The 26,053-nt window shown below is 37.5% G+C and overlaps 1 protein-coding gene across 5 annotated transcripts in view; it reads right to left on the minus strand.

The window, feature by feature from the left end:
• The window catches only part of LOC114873887 (tubulin monoglutamylase TTLL4-like), a 119,880-nt gene that overhangs the window by 25,999 nt on the left and 67,828 nt on the right, over positions 1 to 26,053 (minus strand). For all 5 annotated transcript variants that reach the window (XM_029182652.2, XM_029182651.2, XM_029182655.2 and 2 more), the window contains one exon: positions 9,986 to 10,021. The gene's annotated coding sequence lies outside the window, so the exon portion shown is untranslated. The remainder of the gene's footprint in view (positions 1 to 9,985; positions 10,022 to 26,053) is intronic.

Here is a 26,053-nt window from a genome sequence, read left to right on the forward strand (position 1 = left end):
TGAACGACTTTCCGCGCGGAAACGCCGCGCCAGTTTCGTGTTGCGCGCGGTGTCATTGACGATTAACGCGCGCGCACGTCGCACACGCTCGTCGCACACGCGCGTAACCGAGCGCCTACCTTCGCCGCGATCACCGACACGATCGAATCGCTCGGCGGTACACGCGGCAAATCGGTCGAGCCACGCTTCTGCCGCGGAGCCGAGAGTAGCATGTACCAAGAGATGAAGAGAGGCAGAGGGGTTCGCGATGACGTCACGTCCGGCGTGAGGGCAACGAGTGTGGGAACTAGCGGCAGGTGCGCTCGAAGAGTCAGTCAAAGAGTGGAGGAGGGTTGGTCGGGGTAAGGGACGAGCAGGCGAAATGGCCAGGGAAGACACACGGCACGGGAGGAAAGAAACGAGAGATGAGGAGGGAAGAAGCGGGGAAAGGGAGCGGGAAATGAATGGAAATGAAATGGAAAAATTGATAAAAGCAAAGAGATCAAATGCGTCGACATGCACGATTTTTGATGCAAATTTTCATCTTCAATTAGGAATTTAATTTTAAACAAAATTCAATTAAAAAATAATTTTGTAATTTTGAATTTTGAAAAATTAAAGAATTGAAATTCCTTCATGTAACAGGGAATAAAATCAATGCTGAGAAATTGATAATAACTAAGAAATAAAATGCTTCAACAGGCACGATTTTTGAAGCAAATTTTCATCTTCAATTAGGAATTTAATTTTAAATGAAATTCAATTGAAAAATAATTTTGTAATTTTGAATTTTGAAAAATTAAAGAATTGAAATTCCTTCATGTAACAGGGAATAAAATCAATGCTGAGAAATTGATAATAACTAAGAAATAAAATGCTTCAACAGGCACGATTTTTGAAGCAAATTTTCATCTTCAATTAGGAATTTAATTTTAAATGAAATTCAATTGAAAAATAATTTTGTAATTTTGAATTTTGAAAAATTAAAGAATTGAAATTCCTTCAAGTAACAGGGAATAAAATCAATGCTGAGAAATTGATAATAACTAAGAAATAAAATGCTTCAACAGACATGATTTTTGATGCAAATTTTCATTTGCAATTAAGAATTAAATTTTACATGAAATTCCTTCAAGTAGCGAGAAATGAAATCAATGCTGATGCATATATTATCATTGACATTTGCATGAATAAATTATTCATGAAATAAGTAGCTTTTCCACTTTTTTTGAATTTTTTTCTACTTGAACAAGATTTTCTCTTTGAGCTTGAAACGCGAAGAAGCACACAGAAGATAAAAAGGGACCAAGAAGAAGGTGTTAAAAATCTGGGGACGAAGAGGGACAGGAAGCGATAAAGGAAAGAAGGAAAGCGTGACGTGTGGGAAACGGATGTCGTGAGGAAGGGAAAATATCGCGAGCCTTGTAGAACGTTGGATGCAAAGCAGGAAGGTAAATAACGTGACGATGATAACAGCAGAAAGGTGTTATGGGTCGTTGCTGTCTTAAGAAACATACGGGCTATATCTAGAAAATAACCAAACTGGTTATCCAACTAGTAGAACATTTTGCAGTTAAATGAATAATTGAATATAATTTTATCAATTTTCAGAATTTTGTTATATTTATATACCCTGACATTAATTATATTCAAAAAACATTTTTAATTCTTTAAATTTTATCAAATTTAAATTTCTATTGCATTTTCTATTCAATTTTAAAAGATTGCAAATTTTCATTTTATTATTAAATTTTCTGAAATGGTATTATTATATAATATTTATAATTATAGTAAAATAAGGAGAAGTATAAAAATTGTTGATAAATCTTTCTTATTCCACCTGCTCAATTTGTTATACCCCATCAAGATGAGAATTTTTCTGATTCCGTGATTTCCCAGCTGCACTGAGTAAGTGCAACTCTCGGGATCTGAAAAATGCAATGATTCACTGACTACATACGATTTGCATATAAATCAGCACGTGTGCTCGTCCGGACACATCCAGTTCTCGTGCAATCTGCCTCGCGTATAAGTGCAACATTACATCTTTTTAAAAATAAAAACACATGCCTCTTTCTTTTTCAATAATATCTACTAAGAACAGGCGTATATATTCTACAGGTTGTTGCACAAATAATAACATGCAATTAAACGAATAATTTTATAAATAAAGAATGAAATATTAAATTTGCAATCTTTTAATTTATTTCATTTCAAAATCACCCAAATGTTTAACTCTTCCAAAGTCTTTTTTTTAAATAAAAAATAATGACTGATTCAGTGATTAATTTACGAAAATGAAATACAAATTGTTTAAAATGTGTAAGATGTATAAAATACTTGAGAAATATTCGTAGTCTATTTATTATTCAACGGTGATCAGCCTACAACCGGCAAGCTTCCAAATAAGGGCTCGTGACGAATACGTAAGCGCGGCGACGAGGATGGAGGAAAAAGAAAATCATAAACATCAGCCTTAAAGTGTCAAGAAGGCTCACAGCTTTGGTCGTATGAAATTATCAGTTTCTCACGACGCGATTGACCGATATAACAAGCCAGTTTACCGAAATTCCTTGCGAGATACCATTCCTCGGGACATTTTCCCGCGCTCACGCAACCATCCGACACGCGTGCCAGGCCTTAATGTATGCCGACGAAGCGTGTTCGTGCGTGTGCGCGGCGTGCGGCCTCCACTTTTTCCCCTTTCTCCTGCCTCGGATCCCGAAGGACGAAGGGCAGGGGAAACTTCATCCTACCGATACTCGTCACCCTTGATTCAACTTCTTCTTCCTTTTTTCGCTTCAGCTTCTACACTCTCTCCTTTAATGGCTCGCTTTTTTACTCTCATCTTTTTCTTCCTCGACCTTTGTTTTTGTATTAGTTTTTGTGGGAGTGATCTTTGTTGCATGATGGATCGTGGAACATGGAAAGTTTAAGATCATTTCATGACGTAAAAGTGTTTCAAAATGGCACCTATGGTGTATCAATTTAAAATTTAAAGAATGTTGAAAATGGCTATATTAATGCACCATAAATATTCATAATACAAGATGAGTGATCATGAATCGCAATAAACAATATTGCATAAAATAAAGTAAAAAGTCTAAGAAAATTTCATGACATAGAAGGATTTCGAAATGGCACTTGTAATATACCAATTTAAAGCTTGAAGGATGCTGAAAATGGCTACATTAATGCCTCATAAATATTCATAATACAAGATGAGTGATCGTGAATCGCAATGAACAATGTTGCATAAAATCGAGTAAAAAGTCTAAGAAAATTTCATGAGATAAAAGAATTTCGAAATGGCACTTGTAATATATCAATTTAAAGCTTAAACTTTCACGAAAATGATTATGTAAACGCCTCTTTAATATTCTTAACACAAGCTGACTAATTATGGATCGCAACGTACAATGTTGCTGAACCGTACCAAATATTCACTTTCGAAATACAAAAAGTTTAAAATGAATTTATGACGTAAAAATATGAGAAAATACCACTTGTGGCATATGAAATTAAAGCTCAGAGTTCCAACAAGAAGATAACCTTGTTCACTGAACGAGGAGAGGCACCGATTTCGAGCGGGTTAAAACTATTCCGCGGGCGGACGGGTGGAGGGATACTTAGCTGCCTACCTGTCCACGTTCTAACTATAAAATTGATATCGCTTGTAATTTCGAGCGATTACAGTCGGCCAGCAGGAAGGAGGATACTAGATTATTACAAGTTCCATGATTACAGGCCCGAGGGCGTGATCGTAGCATTGTTAGCGATCGACGCCATCACGGACGCCTTTACGATCGCTGATGAACCACCTTCCATTCCCATTCTTCTTTAAAACCCATGATTGCTTAGAAAGTAAGTTACAAGCTTTCGAGAACTCGGCAAGAAATGAAATAAAATGACGTGAATATTTCGAAGCTGATCCGCGAGGCTAATTGGAAGAGGAGACGGTTCAAACGCGCGAGTCCAGGCTGATTTAAGCATTCAAATGAGGAGGCAAGCAGGGATTTCGTTCGCTGGACGCGGGACGAGTCGATATAAATTAGCGCCTTCGATGTCTCCTTTATTTTTGGCCCTCTTGGAAAAGGGACCCGCGAGAGATACGTTCTGCTCGACGGAGCATATTAAGTGGTTCAAATTGATTCCTCCTTTTTTAGGGAGAACTTTTACGTTCGTCCGATGTTATCTCAGACAATTTTTTATTTTTTTTTTATTTCAAGTGAAAGGAAGTCCGGTTTTCATTTAACCTTTTAGGTTTATTTTAAAGTGAAATCGAAAGTTTAAATTGCAAAGCGTTTGAGTTATTTTATAGATACGCGCGTCTACGCTCTCAAAGTGAATCCCGAGTCATCCTCCAAAAATATCCGTCTATTTCGATCCGCGCCGACGCTCGACGCGTTCAGCTGCCATCGCGCGTTGCCTCCTGTTCTCCCGGTTGGGCGTCGCGACGCCCGCGCTTTTTCGGCGACCGATCCGACGGCCTACGTCACGGCTCCGACCAAATGCAGCTTCCTGACAGCCTGATAACGGGGGCTGCTCGCAAGCAACCGCCTGGATGCTTCGTCTTATCGAAAGCTCCCTGAATCACCAGCTTTTCCTCCCTTTTTTCCTTAGGTTTACGAAGGAACATCGACGGGTTCCGTTTCTAAGGAACCCGCCGCGAGATGATACAACCACCCCCGTTTCGATTAAACGAAAACATACGAAAAATGGCTTCCTGTCGATGCGACCAATACCACTAACGCGTGTGTAACACAGGGCGATCGCAACGTATCGTTCCACCCTTCCCACCCCCATACTCGCGCCTCGTCCAACCTTTGTACCGTTTCATAACGTTCTCCTTCTCGTTTCGTTACGTTTTATTATTGGCACGTCGGCTCGATATCGCGCCACGTGCTCTCCTGATAGGTCGCGACACGCCCCGAACGACACCCCAATTTCCATGTTCGCGATGGATGGCACGTCAAGGATTCTGAATGATTGGTGGAATTAACTCGGAAGTAGTAGAGCCTGGGTCAATCGAGACCCGAACTTACAAAATTAACCTAAAGTTAAAAGTAATATTTTTAAATAAAAAGCTTCCATATATTAAAAGATGACAAATAATATGAATGACAAAATTAAATTAAAATTCGGGCTCTCTCCGTGGCCCGTCGTCTGAGAGTTAATCCTTTAAGTTGGATGCTTTTTGTGCCTAATTGTAATTTAGTTATCTCTTCAAAAAATTGAAAATATCAAAGGGTAAATTTTTTCAATTTTTAATATTTAAATTTCATGTTAAAGCTTTGAGAGAATTTTGTTAGAAAATTCGTGTGTCCGTACAGTGCACTGATATTACGTTGAAAGGGTTAAAAATATGAAAGTAATACTTCCAAAATTAGGGAATTAATTTTTCAAATTATCAGCGCGATAAAACATCCCTGAATCTTGATTTTGGTAGGGACTAAACTCGCAGAGGAATCGACTACTCCGCTCCGTCTGATCATGGCGTTCTTATTCTACTGCCTTCTTTATTCTTTGTTACTGCGGAAAGGCAGGAGCTCATAAGGCTACCGCAAACGATAAAGCGATTTCTTCCCTTCCGACTTCCTGTGAACACCCTGGATGCATTTCATAGGATCCTGATAAAAAATTCTTTACAACGGCGCCAATGGCAAAAATGTTGCCTTCAGTTCGACAGACGTACAATATACAAATTCCATCTTCCAATTGTATACATATTAAATTTTAAAATATTCTTTTAGAAAGACAATCTAAGAATTGCCAATTATTATTTTTATCATAAATTTGCAAATTTTTATTTGTTTTGTTTTATGCAAAATGAAGAAATGGAAGGTAAGGGCGCTGGGTCTGTATCTTACGGCCCTGAGAAAGGGGTAAGCGTCGAGACGCCGACGCGACATGATAGGCGCCTGGTGCGGCGCCAGCTCGTCTCTCGACCTGCGTAACCACGGACGCACAGGTGTGCCGACGCTTCCTTCGCCCCGCAGGACGTCGTTTCGACGCGCCAGGACGTCGCGACGCGGTCACTTGACGAGCGACGTCGCGGACCGTTTGAAGAGTACGACGTGTCGATGATCTCGATGAAAGCTGCCCACCTGTCGCTCACTGCTTGTCGCGGCTCGGTCACGATGAGCTTCGCGAACCGGCTACCAGAAACGCGATAGAGCTTGGTGAACCGGCGTCGCGACGCTCAACAACGTCCACGTGGGACGGGACGTTTCATGGCGCCAGTCCTCGCGCGTCGCGACGCTGTATTAGGACAGCAGATTTCCAAGAGGATCGAACGAGACTTGAATCGAGAATATTGATTGATTGACATTAATATTTGTGCAAATAAAAATGTTCATTTGTTCTTATTTTGTGGATTTTGTTATTAAATTGATTCAATGTTTTGTAAGAAAATACCTGGTGCAATAAATTAATTTTTTATATATCTTTCAAATGAGTGAAATTTATTTAAAACAACATAATTATGTTCTAAATTTGTTAATTTAAAAAATAATTTTTTAACCGTAAATTTAAAGACTATTTATCCCCTGAATGTGAATGTTTATGAATAAAATGAATATTTTAAAATAATGTAAAATAAATCAATTATTAAAAGAATTAAAATTAATATTGAACAGTAATTAGTTCCAGAGCAATCAGCAGAATAAATAAACAAAAGACAGTAATGCAATAAACATTTCATCAGTGAAAAATTCCATTATAATTCCAGTCAATAAATAATTTCTTAATTAAATAATTGTCTCTAATTATGTTTCTAATTAATGGAACAAACTAATACTAAAATAAGTAGATAATTTATGATTGAAAATTCCAATAACATCTACCACTAACAATTAATTCCCTGAATAAATAATTGTCTCAGAATCAGACCATCGAACAAATCAATACCCAATAGCAATCAGCTTCAATTATCAAAATAAATACTCCAATAAATGCGATAAATATTTCACCCCTCAAAATTCAATTAGCAACCACTGGTAATTAAATCCACAAATAAATACCATCGAGAATAAAAATGTTATCCGATCTGAAAAGCAAAGCAAACATCTGTTGCCGCAAACCCTATACACACCCCACTCTCTCAAATCCTCAAATAAAAGCGGAAAAAAACTGAATCAATCCGTCGCGATCGAACAGGAAAAAAAAAGGCAGGGTGAAAAATAAATAATAAAAACAAAATAATCACCGATACCCTGGAACCACCCTAAATCTTCCTGAGAGATGATCGAAGAAATTCATTCGGAGAAAGCGCCCCTGAGAAAGCTCAGCGGCGCCCTAGCCTCGCGACGCTTTATCCGGCGAGCATAAATGAAAGCGACGCCCCGCGTCTGCTTCGACGACGTCTGACAAAGCTGCCCGTCAAACGGAAGACGTCGTCTGACGTACCACGGGAACAGGGTAACACGCGGTGAACGGAGCTCGAGGGAGCTTTTCATCGAGCTTTCCACGTTCCGGGAAAGTTTCCGCGAGGTGATCGCGAGCGGAGAAGCAGACGAGGCGAAGCGTACGTTCAGAGGCCGCGCCGCGACGTCCACCACGGCCAGGAGACCAACAGCCCTCGGAAGGATCGCGACGTCTCCTACGAGCGTCGCGACGAGCGTCGTTGCGACGAGGAATCGCGACAGGAAAGTATACCGATGGTGGAGCTGTTCGGCGTCGCGACGCCTCGGGGTTAATTTTAGCTACGGATCGATGCGAGGGTGGCGGAATACGGGAACGCCCACGTTTCACGCGAGTGCGCGTTCAGGCTACGATTCAATGGCGATTCTGATTAAATTCAGTAGCTGATACAAGAAATAGTTTAGAAATTGAAATTATTTTTTAATTGAAAATAAATTAGTATCGAATAGAAATGATAAAAATTCTCCCTACGAATTGCTGCGACAAAGAGTTACATGTTGTAAAATTATTGTGGAATGGTATCGTTTATTTTTAATTATCATCTTCGTTAATTAAATGAATAATATCTACAAGAAATTTTTGATTGGAATGAAATGAATAGAATTTCACGGTTGGATTAAATTATGAATTATTAAAAGAATTTTGCTTCTTATCGATCAAGTTTTCTTCTGTCTGACCATTTACCGTGTTATCCACTTCAAAAGTTAGGAGAGCTTTCCACCTTCACTATTTTACTAGGGACGCATAACGAGGCCTAACTTCGAGACGAATGTCTCCAGGAAGTTGCGAGCTTTCTGAGCTTGCGGTCGGTAAGCGTCGCGACGCCGTAGCAGGGAAGCATATACACTAGGTGGGCGAGGGTAACGAGGGAAATATTGATTCGTCTGCTTTTCACCAGGACAGTATTACCACCTATTACACATCAGTTAATTCAAGGTAATCTTTCTCGAAATCAAAGAACCATTAATTTAAAATCAAATTTAAAAATAATTTATAAAAAAATATAATTTTTAAATAGTATACAGAAATATGAATAATAAATGAATATCAATTAAAATTTTATATGCAAGTGATGGGAGGTCACTGACATATGTATGGGGCCTTTTCCTTTACATTGTCATTTTCCCCAGGGATGCCTATGGGGAAGGACGAGAACCCTGGGCTTCGCCATTTTTCTGGGGAAGCCTGATTTAATCGCGGGTGTACATTCCAAGTGAAAAGCATTTGATCAGTAACTTACGTTCTCAAGTAACAGGGGAACACGAAAAATAGAAACATTTAGGTTTCAACCCTTATATAACAAGAGATAGAAATCAATTGTTTCGTACTACAAGAAGCATGAATCATCAAAAATATGAAGGATATTAATTTTTTAACGTAAAAATCCCATTTACTATTTCGAATTATTAATGAATTTACACCTGAGCCACTCATTTGCCAAATCAATTAACTCCAATAAAAAAAAGGTAGGGAAATTGATAAAATAAACAAAGTTAGGCATCAATCAAATGCGAAGCATCAAAATTTTTTAAAAATTCAGAAAGTGAAGTTAATTACTTTAGCCTGTAAACGGCTTAATTACTGGTATTTAAAACAATCTTTTTAATTATTTTTAACAAACTTTTAAATCGTACTATTCATCATACGTTACATAAAAGTGTTTCAAATGACCAACAAATGACCTGAACCACTTTTCAGAGTGTTTTAACGATCGCGCGACAAAGGGAACCGTGACCGGAAATTGCTTCGATCGGAAGTTTAGTCTTCTAAAAGCTCGACGCGCCCACTATTAGCGTGCTAAACTGACACGCTTATTTCACTTCTATTTCTATCGACTTACTATTCACACGACATCCGGTATTTAAATTCAAAGTAGGTAGTTCTAGTGGATAGTGACTAACGCAGTGGAAATGGACGTATAAAGTCAGACAAAAGAAATTTTAATTATTACTTTTCAAATTTAGGATTTTAATTTTCTAATAACATAGTGATGCTATTTAAAAATAACTAACATTTATTTTTTATTTTATTTTGATGCTTAAAACAGGAACTTGAATCGTGAGACAAGATCATTTATTTTTTCGAGATATATCGAACTGAGAGAAATAAAAAAAGAACATCTTGTATCTCGTTCCGTATTTTCAGCGTGGCTGTTAATTAATGACATCATTAATCATTTTAACGCTCGCTAATTTGCAAGTCTCACAAAGTATAAAGGAACATGTTCGCTACTTTATATGCAGTAAGAACCGTAGCTAATTTACGCCAAGCTTCGTGATAAAGAGATATTTAAAAACCTGACTCTATGGTTTTTGAACAGCTGAGAGGAAAACGTGTTCCAGAAATATTAGCGAGAGTTGGTAATTAACTTTTTTCAAGAACATAATCGATCACCTTGATTTTTCAGTGAAAATCAATCCTTGGAATATCAAAGGAATACTTTCTATCCGGACGAAACGAAATTATAATTATTATCATTATTGATAAAATTCTAAATAAATCATTGTCATGCACACAGTTGATTGTATAAAGTATGAAAAACAATTGCTCATTTTTATAAGCATTTAAGAAATTCTTGACTCACCCCCTTTAACAGCACTGGTGGCGGTTCACCATTCTCCTGCAACAAAAAAATAATTATTAATTAATATTACAATCCTATATAAGCAATAAATATCGAATTCACATAACTTTCATGTTTTTGAAAATGTATCTCTTGAATTAAATTAACCCTTTCTAAAATAAAATTTTAAAATTTATACAAGTATATCACATGTAATAAAATATTTTGAAACAGAAATTAAATAATTTTCGTTTAATAAATGTGTCTATGGAATATAAGAACATGTTCAATACGGGTAGGTAACTATCATTGCACCTGCTATACCTGTACCACCATAAATTTTGTGATGGGATTTGCGTGTACCCATGTTAACGTTTATGCCATAATCTTGCGAAGGCTTATACAAGCTTCGCACGCATATCACACGATATCTTTATTTTATAGACTCGTTCGTGTACCATCAACGTTTATTTTGTTTAGGTACACCATGTGTTTCGAATTTATAATCATAGAGGAGCTAATGAAGGAAGCCAGTGACATGTTAATAAATCGGCAAACTTATGAATTATTAACTATAAAATCAATTAAAAAATTAAGAAAAAATAAGGAAGACAAGCCTCAAGATTAAATGCAAAGAAAGTGAATGCCGGCACTGATTAAATAAAATAACAAATGCGAAGCTGAAAATAATTCTCACCTGTCTAATTTATAAGAAGCATATATAGAATAGAATTTCAATTAAATTTCGATCAAATTGAAAAATGTCCAACACAATATAGTATGCGTTCCAAATATTCTTTTCTTCAAGATCTCGCATACTCTCTCGATTTCTTCTCTTTTCTCTTTTGGCTGGTTGCCGTGGGACGATATTCACGTCCCCAGAGTCCGGGGGCTGCTTTTTCCTTTTAATCGTGCAAATTCGCCTCGTACGGGAGAGCCGTTGTGCCCATAAATTTAGTAAAAAGGAAAATAACCGCATGGCTCCGGTGTAACACGCGCCTTGGGAATTATCGCAACTCGAAACACGCTGTTGCACATTTTTTATCCAAGTCCTTTTTAAGTCTCGTCCTCGCTGCTGGCGAATTTCGCTCCCGTATCCTGGTCATTGTTTCTCCTCCGGGCGTTCTGTTAACTTTTATGGAATCTTCGCCGCTTTCCGATCCATCTTCGGACAGCCAGATCCTTTTTCGTCGCTGCACATTTACTTAATCATCGTTCCGATGCATCGATACCAACGATACTCGATTATTATATAAGTTTCTCCGAGATATTGAAATTAGATATGGTAGGTCTTGATATTCTGATAATTTCTATAATAGAGACTCGCAAATTGGGGTAGAAATTTAAATCAGATGATAATTTATATGATAAAGTAATTACTTTTTAATTTATCCAAATGTAAACTCATTTTTACTCGTCAATTAGATGAAACGATATTCAACGCTCGGATGGCGGACCATGGAGAGAGGACGAATTTAGAGAACAAAGATTAATCGAACTACTCACAAGGATATCGAAAATGACAAATCTGATTAATTAAAAATAATCAATCATCATTAAATTATAATCTTCTTCGAATTGTTTTGATGAAGCCGGAGGGCATCGAAAGTACAGAAGGACGTGCCAGGTAATTACGATGAAAATGACGAGGATCACGTTAGCGGGTTACCACGCGTCGTGGTCCAGGGAAATAATGACGAGCAGGATAATGATGATGAACGCGACGGAAAGAGAAAGGCAGTCGAGCAAAGCAGGGACGAGGCCAAAGCCCTGGTCAAACAGTTTCAAAGTCGAACAAATCGAAAGAAAAGTGGAGGGCAATAGAACGCGAGCCGAGACGAGGGAGCAGAAAAAGGAGGGGAACAAAGGAACACGGGGGGCCCTGAAAGGACCCAAGTGACCAGCCAATCCCGTCTAAGCAACGATCATCGGAGGTGTGGTGAAACGGCAAGCACCGAACCTCTCTTCTTTCGTTTCGACCAATCGCAACCTCGCTTCGATGGGGCCCCAATTGCGTCGTCTCTTTCACGAGGGATCACAATAGTTTGCTGGCAAATAAGACTGCCATTCTGATGGGATCGCTTGTAAACCTTCCTCGTCCTCGATTTTAACCACAGAACGTTTTCGTCGACAAATATGATTTAACCCTTTGCAATGGAATTTTTTTAACAACATCTGAACATAATGTTTCCAATATATCAATACCATTGTGTATGTTTTGTAAATTTGGGTCATTACCGACCCGAGCTATCAGGATGAGGTAAAATATTAAGATACGAGGAAGAAAAATGAAATCAGCCTTTGGCGAACTTTCGTTTAAAAACACGCCGCGAAAGCCGTCTCCCTTTCTCCCCATTTAAAAGGGCCTTAATTTTCCTACAGAGAGGGCTCCTTGTCCATCTGTGAACACAATTTACTCTATCTCTCTCTCTGTTCATCCTTCACTCCCCTTCTTCCATTCACCGTTTTACATTATGCACTTTACGCAGGTCTGCTGCACCTGTGCACCACGAGCTCCCCCCCTCGGAACGCACAATGCCACTTGTCATGGCGTACTACCCTCGCGTGGGGTTGACGAACCACAATAGGGGTGATGCGGGATTCCTGTACTGATTTCGACCCATCGTCCAAGGGGGAACACTAACCATGGACAATGGAATGCCTGAATACGTGGCTTGTAGTGATTTTGTTGGTCGAACGGAATGGAAAGGGGGACCATCAGTGATGGAAATGAAATTTTTGTTACTTCCTTTTTTCAGGCGTGAAAGTTCCCATCGACCATATGGAAAAATAAATAACTGTATATTTATATATTTAGGTCGATTAATTAGGAATTATTGTGTGTTCGGTGTTAGGCCTTGCATTGATGTTCATTGTTCGTTGCAATCCACAACTACTCATCTTGTATTAAGAATATTAACAGAGGATATACACAGTCTTTTTTGTGAAGTTTTTAGCTTTAAATTAATGTGCCATAAGTGCCATTTTGAGATACTTTTCTGTTATGAAATTGTACTTGACTTCGTACACTCGTAAATCAACTATTTGATATGTAAGAACGATTCCAGACGAGTTAATTCGTCCGGTTTGTTTTCAAATGAATTTATTATTGAAATAAGATGACGAAAAAGTGATTGTCCCTGTTTCCATCCTCAAGAATCCGGATTCGAATATCGGTCCCATTGGTGGTTGTACGTCAAACAAAACGATCGTTCGACCGCGACCAGACGTCGTCAAAGTATTGGATTTCTTCGACGAAAGAACCCGTCAGAATTCCTAACCAGACATCCCTGTGCGTCGAGGTGTTCGTTTTCTTCGTTCCACTTTGCTCGTTGTGCCCTTTTATTTCTCTCGGTTCGCGTGTTCCCCACCGTCCTCCTTTTTCCCTCCTCCCTTGCAATCCGTTTTAACGAAACGAACCTAACTGCCGAGTTGTTCGCAGAAATCGATGCGAGTGATAATTGATCATTTTCCGCGGAAGTGGCTTTATAAACGAGAAAATTCTACCTTATTGATTTATAACACGATCACTGGCGAAGGGATGATTCTCAGTGGTAAAAAGTTTCTATAGGATTCCGATGGCATGGAATTATATTTCTGAAAGTGACAGCATAATCAAGGAGAAATTATAGTGATCTGTAGATAAATATCAATGGCACCGAGGTGAAATTATGTTCCTGACAATTTGATGGACAGTTGATGACTATCATTTGACCAGCATGTAAATTTAAATATTTTACCGACTAGGATAACGTATATAATGATTGATCCTTGCTGTAAAAAAGTAAGAAATAGAATATACGCAACGCGTTTATTAACCCTCTGACGGCGGACCATGGAGAGACCCCCAAGACGACGCGGCGTGGCGGACTATGGAGAGAGCCACGATTCTATAATTTAATTCTCTGTACATCATAACGTAACTCTATGAATAATTTAAATTAATTTATCATTGTAGAAAAAGAAAAGAGCGTCCATCGGCCAAGTGTCCTCCATTTAAGCGGAGCTTCGTGGTTACTCTTCAGGGTGCGTATCTCGGTCCGAAAATATCTAAAAATAAATAAGCGTGCCCGTTTCCCCCTCGTAGCCCGTGGTGCACACGTGTGCCGGCGTTGACGAGAGGGTCGAACGGGCCAGAGGGGGAGAGAATCGTTGCTGAAGACGAAGCAGCAAAAGGAGGTGGAGGAGTGAAGGGAGAGAGAAAAGAGGACTCGAAGAGAGAAACGAAGGGAAAGGAGAGGTGAGGGAAGCACGAACAGAGGAAAGATGAGGCGAAGGTGAGTCCTCGGCGTGGGAATAAGCGGCAGGTGCGCGACGGCGCTACCGGGGAGCCACTTGTGGGGGCAAAGTCCCCCCTCGATGACCCCCTCTGTGGCATGGAAAGCCACGGCACCGAGAGACACAGAGGGAACCCCACCATCTACACCTTCCCTTCCTATAGCAATCAAAAAGTATTGCACGTGTAAAATCGATCCGTATGCTCGACAGGCATCGCGGTCGATCCACTTCACACCCCTCCTGGCCCTTCTTCGACAAATCGAATTTCTTCTGTGCCTCGTATCGTCATTCTCTTATGTTTCTTCCTGCTTTTTAACCGGACAACTACTTTCAAAGATGGGCCCCGGCGAACGGGTTCAGGGATCATTATTCGGGTGGCACCGATGGGTGGGGGGGGTTGATAGAAAGACATGGCTGTCCGGATGATGGAACTCGAACATCCAAAGCGTATTGGAAACGGGGAAGCTGGTTAAGAGAATTAATGGCTTTTCGGGTAAGGATGATGGTACCCGGTGAGACATGATGGAAGATGAAAAATGGAGGATTATTAACCCTTTCGGTGAAGAGGATACGTACACTCTCGTGTTAAATTGCTATCGTTAAGATACCATTGTTTTATACACATAAATAAGAATTTATAGTTGAAAAAAATGAATTTTAATTAAAAATTTCAACTAATAATTCTATTTCAGTTTTTTAAAGATAAATTATTAAGATAATTTATTAGAAATTTATATGGGAAATAAATAGTGTAATAATATTTTCAGTATTTTCGTTCAAGTCTCACCCTCTCACTCAATCAGTTTCGCAATTATTAAACCTTCCTTTTACTCATCAAACTCTTTCTCCTGCCGAACCTATCAACGCGTCAATCTCCCCTCCTCGATTACCAAAATAAAGTTATCAAAATACGCTGCAATCGAATATAGATGATTTGCAAAACAGAATGTTTGTTCTGGCCTCCCGAAAGAGCTGCATCAAAACAGACCCAAGTTTTTTTTTCACTTTAGAAAAATATTTTGATGCTGGTGAACCATTTGTATGTAAAACTTTCCAATCCAGCTACCTGCTTTCAACACAATTCTATTTTCTTTTACACAAGTTCCTAAGTTAATTTCTAATTCGTCTCTATGACCCTTCATAAACTAATTATGCATCCATCAAGTTTACAATTAAGAATTATTTTCAAAGAGATGAAAATTACTTTAATGATTCTATGGCTGAAGCAGCGAGAATATGGCGGTCGACAACCTTAACAGTTCGTGACGAATCACGAACCTGTCAGTTTTTTCGGAGACAGTGCCGAATCGGATTGGTTTCTTGAAAGTGCGATGACTCGTATGAAAAACAACAATTCAGACAGATTCTTTTATTTTGGCAAGCTTCTAAATCTTACTTTCACACCTCATCAATTTCATTATAATATTATTGAAAAGTGTAACAGGTGATAACATTAGTAATTTGGATATTTAGAAAATCAATCAAATAATTATTTCACTTATGATATCATTAATGTAATTATATAATTTACAATGAGAAACAAAGCTTCATAAGAAATAATATTCCTTATTTTCCATATAAAACCACCCCTTCTCTAATTTTACCACCAGCTACACGACATCCTCTGTACATATAAATTTGTCCAGAATAAGTTCAATTATTTTAAATACCTGAGATATACATTTCTATCTTGAAGGACGTCGACTTTCCCTTACGACCTAGGGGTCGTAATTAATTCCAATAATCAAGGCGCCTTTACACCTTGTCCTCGCGATTCGTTTTCGCGTCATGCAACGAAACGAGTTCTTGGTATTAAAAGAATGATGAAGCGATAACAGGCGGGGCTCGTAGATGAAAAATTCGCGATTGGAAATGGGGCGGATGAGAAAACGAGATGCTGACACGCACATCGACGACATTGTAGCCCTAAAACGATCGGCATTATCCTTTTTTAATAAATTTTCATCGCGTACACACCTGTGCGCACTCGCTCGATGCATTGCAACGCAATGCGGGCGCGAATTCCGTCGATTTCTTTCGCGTGCAACCGCGCTCACCACGGACAAGGGAGAAGAACGAAGAGAGGGAGGTCAAGGACACCCAGGGCATGGGGAGGCCTTTTAAAAAAGGGCATCAGGTGCAGGACGCGTTCTCCGCTCAAGGTGGAGTTTAATTGTTGGCGTAAATTTCGCAGCCAAGGACGTGTCCATACGTTTCCAGGCTGAACGTCCAAGGTCGTCGCCTTCGGACCATCGTTCGATCCTTCACAATCTCTGATACGAAGATTGAATCGGAAGCTAATCGATGAACGCTACTCTCCTTTCGGTAGCTTTCCTCTTATTGCTGATGTTTCTTTTTAAATGATTCACCCTTATAAATATGGGCACAGATATTTCAGTTCACAATTAACCCTTCGCCTTACAATTTGACCCTTTAGAAACTTTACAAAATGAAAATGATGTGGAAGATAGAAATAGATTAAAATTGGGGCTCTCTCCATGGTCCGCCGTCGGAGATTCAATTCGGCATTGTTTTAAAATCAAACTGTTTATACAAAATCGCGTTGCTAATACGGGAAAAAATACAAAATTGAGTGTTTTTCATGTGGGGTTAAATTTGTTAAGTTATTGCATATTAAGGAATATAAATTGAGGAAGATTACCCTGCCACGAATAAAACGTGTCAAAATAATAATTGATGAGAGTGCACAAAAAATACAGCTCGAAGCAAATATTTCCGATTCCTATCATTATCTAAGTACCTTTTAATCCCACCAATTAAGCTCCAACAAAATTCAGGTGTATCATTTCAAAACCACCCTTCGTCAATCAATCATAAAAGCAGGACCATAATTAAAATCTCAGAGCAGAGGAAGGTAAGGAAAACAGTTTTGATGGTGTTGGTTATGTGATGCAATTAGGGTTACAGCATCAACTAACGATCATCTTCACTTTTTCTTTTAAATCAAATGGTGGGTTTGACGTAACAAGGAGCGAACAGGGGGGAATAAGTAATTGTGGAATCTGGAAATCATGACGTCTTGTCAGAGAATTATTCCTTGATGGAGTGCTTCGTATTTTTATATGCCAGAAGGTATTTTATGATGATACTTCAAAATTCAAAATTCCTTTCCCACTGATTTTTCTTTTGAAAATTAAAGGATTTCAATTAGGAACATTGACAGTGGACCATGTCAATTATTGAATAGCAATATCATAGAGAATACTGTTAATAATAAAGGCAGATTATCAGCATGTTGACTACCAAACCCTCACCGATAATTATTTTATATTATACCATAATTAATATTAATTATCTATGGTACCAGTTAACAATGACTTTTACCTAATTCAAAGTGCAACACAAAATATTTTACAAATAATTTATAATAAAATTCCTACTAATATGAGCCAGAACTCCATCGTTTTCTTTATCTGTGTAACCAGAACTTATCTACTTCTGTTAAGTAAATGCCCACACCGAATGGTGGATTCAGAGTGAGTACCTTGCCTTCAGGATACGTTCTATCATTAATGATAAGAGAAGCCTGCCCCGATGGAAACGCAGATGCGAATCTCGAGTATTCGAGACATAAAACGTAGCGGTTAATGAAAAGTTTCCTTCCCTGGTAACTTGTCGATTCTCATCAACAGAACAAATCATAGCAGATAAATAACTGATTTCCATCTTTGGATCAATAATTAATTAATGCAACATTTTATACGTATCAGGGAGTAAGAATCAATTTTATGTTTCATTTACTGATCCTGATTTTGTGATAATGGAAATTGGTTGCATTGAGGTCAGAATAAAATTAAGTCTTTTGTAACAGATACGATACATTATTTATAAATTAAGAGAATTTATAAAGTAAAGTGATATGAGAATGATAGAAATAGTAACGTTGTGTAAATTATTAGCTGGGAAGTTTTATGAATTGTTAATTTATTGCATAATAAATAGTGAATTTTGAAACATAGAAAGCCTAATATTTTGAAACACGTTCAACCCTTTCAGGTGGAAAAAAGGGTTTCTAAAATATCGAATAACTTCACTAATTTCTCAAAGAAATTCTAGAAACTTTATTTATTATTTGTTGCAATCCTTCATTAACATTTTTACATTTGAAAACTTTCACGAGAACGGCTATATTAATGTTCCATTAATATTTCTACTTGCTATAATTCGTCTGTTGCACTTGATACATCCGGTGCATCAGAGTGCAGAAACGAGTGCAGAGACATACAAAGTTGAAACTCATTAATTAAATGTCGCTTTCAATCTCTTTTTTCTGCCACCAGATACACGCAGAATATCGGTGCCAAGCTGGAATGCGCAGCAGGAATATTGTATGTCATTTGCATCGTGAATGTAACGTACAACGGGTGCATTTTGATGCAGTCTTATCGATCTCCGATTCAACCTTGCGATAAATACACAGTGAAATTTACATCAGTAGGACAAGCAGAAATTTTGTTCCACTTTTGATTAACAAAACGATCATTTCAAATAATCCTTTCATTATACACAAAGTGTAGTTTCGCACCAAAGCATTAAAAAAAAACTACTATTTTTATTAAACCAAGATCATTTGATTGGGGGATGAAAACAGTCCTCGAAATTAGAAATAGTATATTTCATCCAGGGACCTGGTGTCCCTGATTCCATAACGTGACGTAAAACCAATCAACGGCAAAAGAGGAAGATAAGAGTGGAAGGATTTCCACCAGGTCGGACGAGTCAATTCCGCCGCCCCTGGCCGAGTCGATGCTTGTCAGAGAGCGAAAGGAGCCAAGGGTGGCCGAGGACGTCCGAGGAAGGAGTGGTGGCTGGGGGGCAAAGCGATCTCGTGGGAAAAAGGAGCAGGTGTGACTCGAGCGAGACTCCGTGCAGAGCGACGCTTCCACACAGCTCTACAAGCACGCACGCACGCACCAGCGTGTGGACGAAGCGTGTGGAACACGTGGTCATGGACGCGCGCGGTGGGCGTGCGTGAACGAAGCCTCCTGTGGACGAGGCGAAACGCCAGCTAGCACGCGGAATCAACAGATTGCGACATAGACAAACCGTCTAATCATCATTCTAATAGATCATTTCAAAAGCAATCTTATTTTTTATGCAGAAAAATTCATAAATTTTCTACATTTCTATTTTACACAAATTTTTACTAAATATTATAGTAAAACTGTATGTACATTTATATTATAGCAAATTTATGTATTTTGTACTGTTTAACAGTGGGCAGTACTATAATTAGCTTCATCAAGGGTCTGGAGATGCACTGGTGCATCCAAGTGCATCATGTGCATTGAGACCTATGTCCACATCCTTCTCAGTTTTTTTAGTATATACTATCATATAAAAAGGGTATTTTTTACACCTTTAAATAAAAAAAGAGAAGGATGAAGATCATCCACCCCAAAGTATTTCTACCCTAAAAGTGACTACAGTCAAATGTCAAATTTTGCAATGATTAATGGCTGCAAATTTTACAATATTAAAACTACTAATAAGGAGAGTTACAACCATTGATTTACACTATTTATTATAAAAAATTTTTAAACTCCTCTTAATATAAAATATTGAAACAGTTAAATGATTAACGAAAGGATTAAGGGTAGTAAAAATTTGTATTCTAAAAGCAATCAGTCAATTATTTCCAAACTTTCATACTATTAAACATTCATTATTCAGTCGTTTAAAAATTCCCTAAAAGGAGTAACGAGCGATCGGTTATTACCGATAATCATCGTCTACTGATCGATGTATCGTTGAACGATGCCATTTCATGCAGTCCCCTAATTACTCTTGTCTCCCTGTCTGTCCCTTATTTGTTAATGACTAATTTAATAACCGTCTCCGAACTGGTTTACCATGAATCAGCATCGAGATCCTCAATGTACTGGTTTGCGAGGTTTCGTTTCAAGGAAACAGAGGGTCCGTGAGGTTTTGCTTCAAGAAGAATGAGAAACGATTAATGATTCTCCAGAAAATTTATTTCGAAGAAATTTCATTCGTCTGAAAAGTCGTCACAGACCAAATATAAATAAAACGTAATTTTTTAGAACGTCATGTTTTAAAATTTATTTATCCTACATATCCTTAAAAATCAAATTAAAATTAAATGAAACAAAGCAGAACAAAAATCCAAATCAGCCATAAAAGACCTGAAATCTTTAAACCACTTGAATTATCTATTTGTATAAGAATGATATACATCAAATATTTCTTCTGACATGTTGAAACATGTATCAAACATGTTTCTTCAGTATATCCATAAATTATGCTTCGAAAACTTTCATGTACCAATGCAACGGTAATTAATCAAGATCGTCGGTAATTAACCAAGTGTTTCAACGTTAACAATGCATCCAAGTGAATTAAAAAAAAAAACCCGTAGAACAACTCGATAAACTGAACCAGTTATGTAATTGGCCTCGTTAAATTATATTTTTAAACAAAACATGTAATTTCTATGTTTCTTCAGATATCGATTTCATGTTCGAATTCTTCGGTAAAATTTATCGCTACTATCGATAATTAATCAAACCGTAATCGTAATTAAATGCGGGTAATTTCGTGTACATACAGCCGTTTCAATTAACATGATCAATCGTTGCGTATTTTAAAATCAGTTGAACAGAGTATCGTGGAACAGAATCTAAATTTATAATGTGCTGTTTGGAAGAAAAGAAATGCAAGTTATCAAAGTTTACGAGGCAATCTTTAATATATAATTATTGCTTGATACTCGTGCAATTATTAATCGTCGAACCGCGAGTATTGGATCAATCATGATCAATACTTCTTCAATTAAATTTTTTAATAAAAGATTCTCATATATTGAAGAAATGTTTAATTACGAGTTTGTCGAGCATGCAATGGAACTGCAGTATTTTTTTTGGAATCGTTTAAACGAAGAACTGTCAAAATAAAATATAAAGGATATAATATAAAATATTAAATTCCCAATACTTGCTGCAGCTGATATTATAAATAACCAGTCATTAATATTTCCGTGATTCATTATGAGTTTCTTTAATTAAGCGAAATGTATTCTAAGAAATTAATTTACGTAATATTCAATAAAGCAAAGGATGCTGGTATAATCATTACCACTATCAAAAATCTCTTACATAAAGGTAGAGCAACCGAATGTAATCAAATTATCTCGCCATACCCATCGAAAATAATATACCCTCTCTCTGATATACCCGTAAAAGGTGGAAATTAATTAACTGACCGGTAGAAAATGTTTGCTTATCAATTAAACTGGACGTTATCCAACCTGTGGATCTGATAACCCCAAGGTTACCAGGTATTTGATCCAATAACAGAAGAAAAAAAAAACTGAAGTTTCTATGAATATTAAAATTTTTATTTGGAATGGACCAAGTCTTTTAACTTTGAAAATTTTTTCCAAATAAATACTGAATGAAAAATTCTAATTTTCTCAAAAAATGTACATATAATTTTCAACTTTATATCGTAATTTGTAGAAACTAAAAATGTTACCAAATGGAGGAATTATTAAGAAGATTACCACTAATTTGAAATAAAAAAATTTTGTGATTTCTAAAAAAGAATCCATCATAATTTGAAAAATTATAATAATTATAGAAACGATGATAGAATATTTATGAACTGATAAATATTTACATAATTCCCGGCAGGGTGTAAAATGAGGGGGCCAGGCTGCCTTAGTTACACGAATGACGTTAGTAGAAAATAACAGCACGAAAGGGTGATATCGTTTCAACGACTTAATAACACGTTCCTCTTTTCCCTGGCTATTTATAGCGGAGCAACAGGTTAACGCCTACATTTCAGGAATACGCGTTTAATCGGGCAAGGGCGTTTATTCGTGATAGCCGGACCGATTACAAGTGGTGAACAGAGAAAGAAGAATTTTTCACGGTGCCCCGTTGCTATAATCACGGCTCGCCTAGAGCAAACTCTGTTCGAACGCCGTAATTTCGCTTCAACCCTTTCCTTTCGCAAGATTATAATAGTAGCTGCGAGCTAACTTATGTACAGCCTTTTAAACCAGTACAGTAAAATTATTATTGAAACACCTATTTCAACACGTCTAGGTGGGCTCAGACTAACTATATAATTTTTATCACAAATACTGACAAATAAAATTTAATATTAACACAGATTAACAATGTGGATCACACTGGAATTCCCATAAAAATTCATCACCTATATCATTAGGAATTTTTTTAATTAGAATTTACCACTTGGGTGGTGAAATAAAAAATAATTAACAATTTTTAAATCAACGTGTTAATAAAAGGCTCAGGGGTGAAAAATGAAATCCAACATTTGATATTAAGACATTGGAATCACCTATATCATTAGGAATTTTTTTAATTAGAATTTACCACTTGGGTGCTGAAATAAAAAATAATTAAAAATTTTAAATCAACGTGTTAATAAAAGGTCCAGGGGTGAAAAATGAAATTCAACAAAATTTGATATTAAGACATTGGAATCACCTATATCATTAGGAGCTTTTCAAACTAATTAATTAGAAACGTTACCACTCGGTTGGTGAAATAGAAGATTAAAAATTAAAAAATCAACGCGTTAATCTTTTGGTTAAAAAAGACTGAAGGGTTAAAGCAGCAAAATTACATAATATATATCTCGAAGGTTCCCATGCAGTTAAATGTTATTGCTCGCAGGCAATCGTTTTCTCAAGGAAATCTCATCGCAGATAGGAACGTGTCCCGCGGGTATTCAAGCGTCTCCGCTCGTTCATGAGAAGCGACATTATTCCCGTGGTGGCTTTAACACGCGATTCGTCAGGATGAGAGACACGCCGGCGTGTGACAGGTCGACACACGAGCCGATATCCCCGTGTCGTTTCTGTTCGTCGATGGAAATGATGGTACGCGGAGAAGACCGGTAGAACGAGCTTCGTCCATGCATGGAAGTCACAGCACGCGTGCATGCCTTTTCTGCCTCGATTTAATCGACTTAATCTCCGTTCGCGGACCGTGAAAAACCGGGATAGTTATGCTGTTAGACCGTACAGGATAATCTGCGTGTCGTCGCCGGTTTAATATCCCGTAATATCGATGGATCGAGAGTCCGACTCGAGCCTTGCAATTTACAGTTATTCCGCGTGCCGTGGATATTCACTTTTATTAGGCTGCTCGGTTGGCTTTTAAATTTTGTTTACTTCCCGGCGACTTCGGTTCCGTCGGTTTGATTGCTTTATCGTTTAATAAAACGACCGGGTGATGTGTTCGGAAACGCGAAGAAATTCGTATAAAAATGAAATTATTTTTCAACGCCGCAACCTTAAGCTTCGTATTCCTTGTTCTTGAAAAAATTAATCTTTGAAACTTTCTACATCCACTATACGTGTTAATTGCGAGCGCGCCTCTGTAGCAGGAGGCATCAACCTTTTTCCCGCGCTTTTTTCCCGCCCGTCAAGAAGTGCCACTCTCGTCGTGGAATCTTTTAAATCCACTTAACCCCTTCCCTATCGTTGACCTCAATGACTTGTCATTGGCGCGAGTTTACACAAGTGGACGTAGCCCGGGTGGATCCCGAGAAATTACCACATCCGCAGGTAATTTACGGTCTCTCTGCTCCGAAATTACAGCACGATACGCCTTCGGGCGAAGGCACAATTTCCGTTTCTTCGGGGCCAACTTCTCATTGTCAGTTTCGGCGACACTGGTCGGTCGGTACCACTTCTTTTTCCCCCTGGTCCTCTACGCTTCTTCGTCGACCGTTATGAGGCCCAATTTCATTCGATGGGCCCCGGTGAGGTCTGAGAAAAGAGGGAACCGGCCAGGGTGCAACGGGGGATGCTGACGTGAAAAAGGCGCACACGTTTCTCGCACACGACCACCACGTTCCATGCACGCTTACCATTTTCGGGACCCTCCGGCTGAAACTCGAGTAAAGACCCGGCCTGGGACAAATGTTTCCAATTGTCGACCTCGAAATTGCCTCCTCGCTCAACAAACTTAATGGAGGCAATTGAAGAAACGAAATACACCAAGGTAGTCGATAAGATGAAGGAGTAATTTTGTTTTGGGATACTTATCATACTGCTGTTAATACGTCCCTGAGTCATTCTTTACCATACGCTCGCATGGCGGACCATGGAGAGAGTTGCAATTTTAATTCCAAATTTTATACGGTTGTTTGAAAAATTATTCTTCCACTATATGAAACTCGTTTGCTTAAAAATTATACATTTAACTTTAGATTAATATTCTCTCCGCTATTTAAGGGTTAAGTACTTAACAAAATCCTTGTAAAAAAATCAGACAAAAATTTAATTACGAAGGCCATGATTCTCAACTTTAAATCTCTAATTATTTTTTATCTAAAATTATATATATTTGGTACAAATTTCCCTTGTAATTCAATTAACTAAATTTCAAGTTGGAGTGTAAGAAAAATCTGTTCCCTAATGAATTAATGAGTCCTAATGGGCAGAGTTGAAGAAAGGGTGGACGAGCTCCTATAATATGAGCAATTATTGGTGTCGAAGGTATTAAGAAAAAATTAATGTCGGGCAGGTGCAGAATTAGTTAGCTCATCTAGTACTTATGAATCTTGGAGACTGGAGATTCATTAAAACTAAGAGACACGTTAAGCTGTGATTTTACATAATTACATCACGTTCTGACCGACCATCGATTTTTTGGTACTTTATGAATTACAGAGTTGAAATGTAACCACCCATAGCAATGAATGTATCTGACATCAAAAGATGAAAAGTTCTTGAAACGCTAAGTATAATATTTTACTTTGGATTTTATGATTGTTTTACAAGTGAAAGCGAATAAAAAAGTCGTATAAAATGAAATTAACTTTTTCCTTGTAACGTATATTACAGAATACGTTTACAGAACATGCATGGAGAAGTTCAATTTATTATCCAATAATTCTTATTCAATGCGTTTATTTCAGGAAAATTGTTGAAATAAAATGATTACCCTTCTGATGACCCACTTCTTAAAGGCAATATCACTCGTCTCGTAAATGTATCAATTTTAAGATCAATTTATTGGTCCCATTCGATCATTTTCTTTTAACATACTACAAATTAAGTATCCCTAATAAATCTTCTTACGATTTAACAAGAATATAATTGAATCAGTTATACGCTCGTTATCATGAAATTTGTACAATTCAACTCTTAAAAAATGTATCAATTTCATTTACTCCTGATTGATACATTCTTTTCATTTTTTTAATAGCCTATGAACGGGTTAAGTTTTCCACAACTTTCTACAGTTTAACAATGATGTAACTGAGTCTTTAATCATAAAATTTTATGAACGGTTATTAAACATTGAAGCTTAATTGTTTATCAGGAACATTGACAATAATTATCTTTTAAGATACTGTTTTGTAATTCAAGAGGGATATATTTGAAGTCAGATTCCTGCTTTTAAAAAATTAATTTAATTCACTCGTGTACTTTGTAAATAAATAATTCATCAAATCTTATTTGCAATGTAGTATTTTTTATCATCAAATTCATATTTAATTATACAGGGCTGTATTGAACGACCCTAGTATACAGTGATGAAAGGGTTAATGGGGGTAATAAATAAATAAATTAATTTTAGATTATTATTATGGCTCTTAATAATTTTTGCAAATTATTCACATGAGAGTAATGCTATTCCATCTCTTTCTACTCTATTTTTTTTAAGTATTTAATGCATTACATTGCATTAAAGATACCACATTGCAAATATTTAAAAAAAATTAAGTAATTCTCCCCAGCTAATATCTGACCCATGAATTCTCTCCCGCAACGACCATCTC

Source organism: Osmia bicornis, chromosome 10, assembly GCF_907164935.1.
Source record: "Osmia bicornis bicornis chromosome 10, iOsmBic2.1, whole genome shotgun sequence".
In the NCBI taxonomy this organism is placed as follows: domain Eukaryota; kingdom Metazoa; phylum Arthropoda; class Insecta; order Hymenoptera; family Megachilidae; genus Osmia; species Osmia bicornis.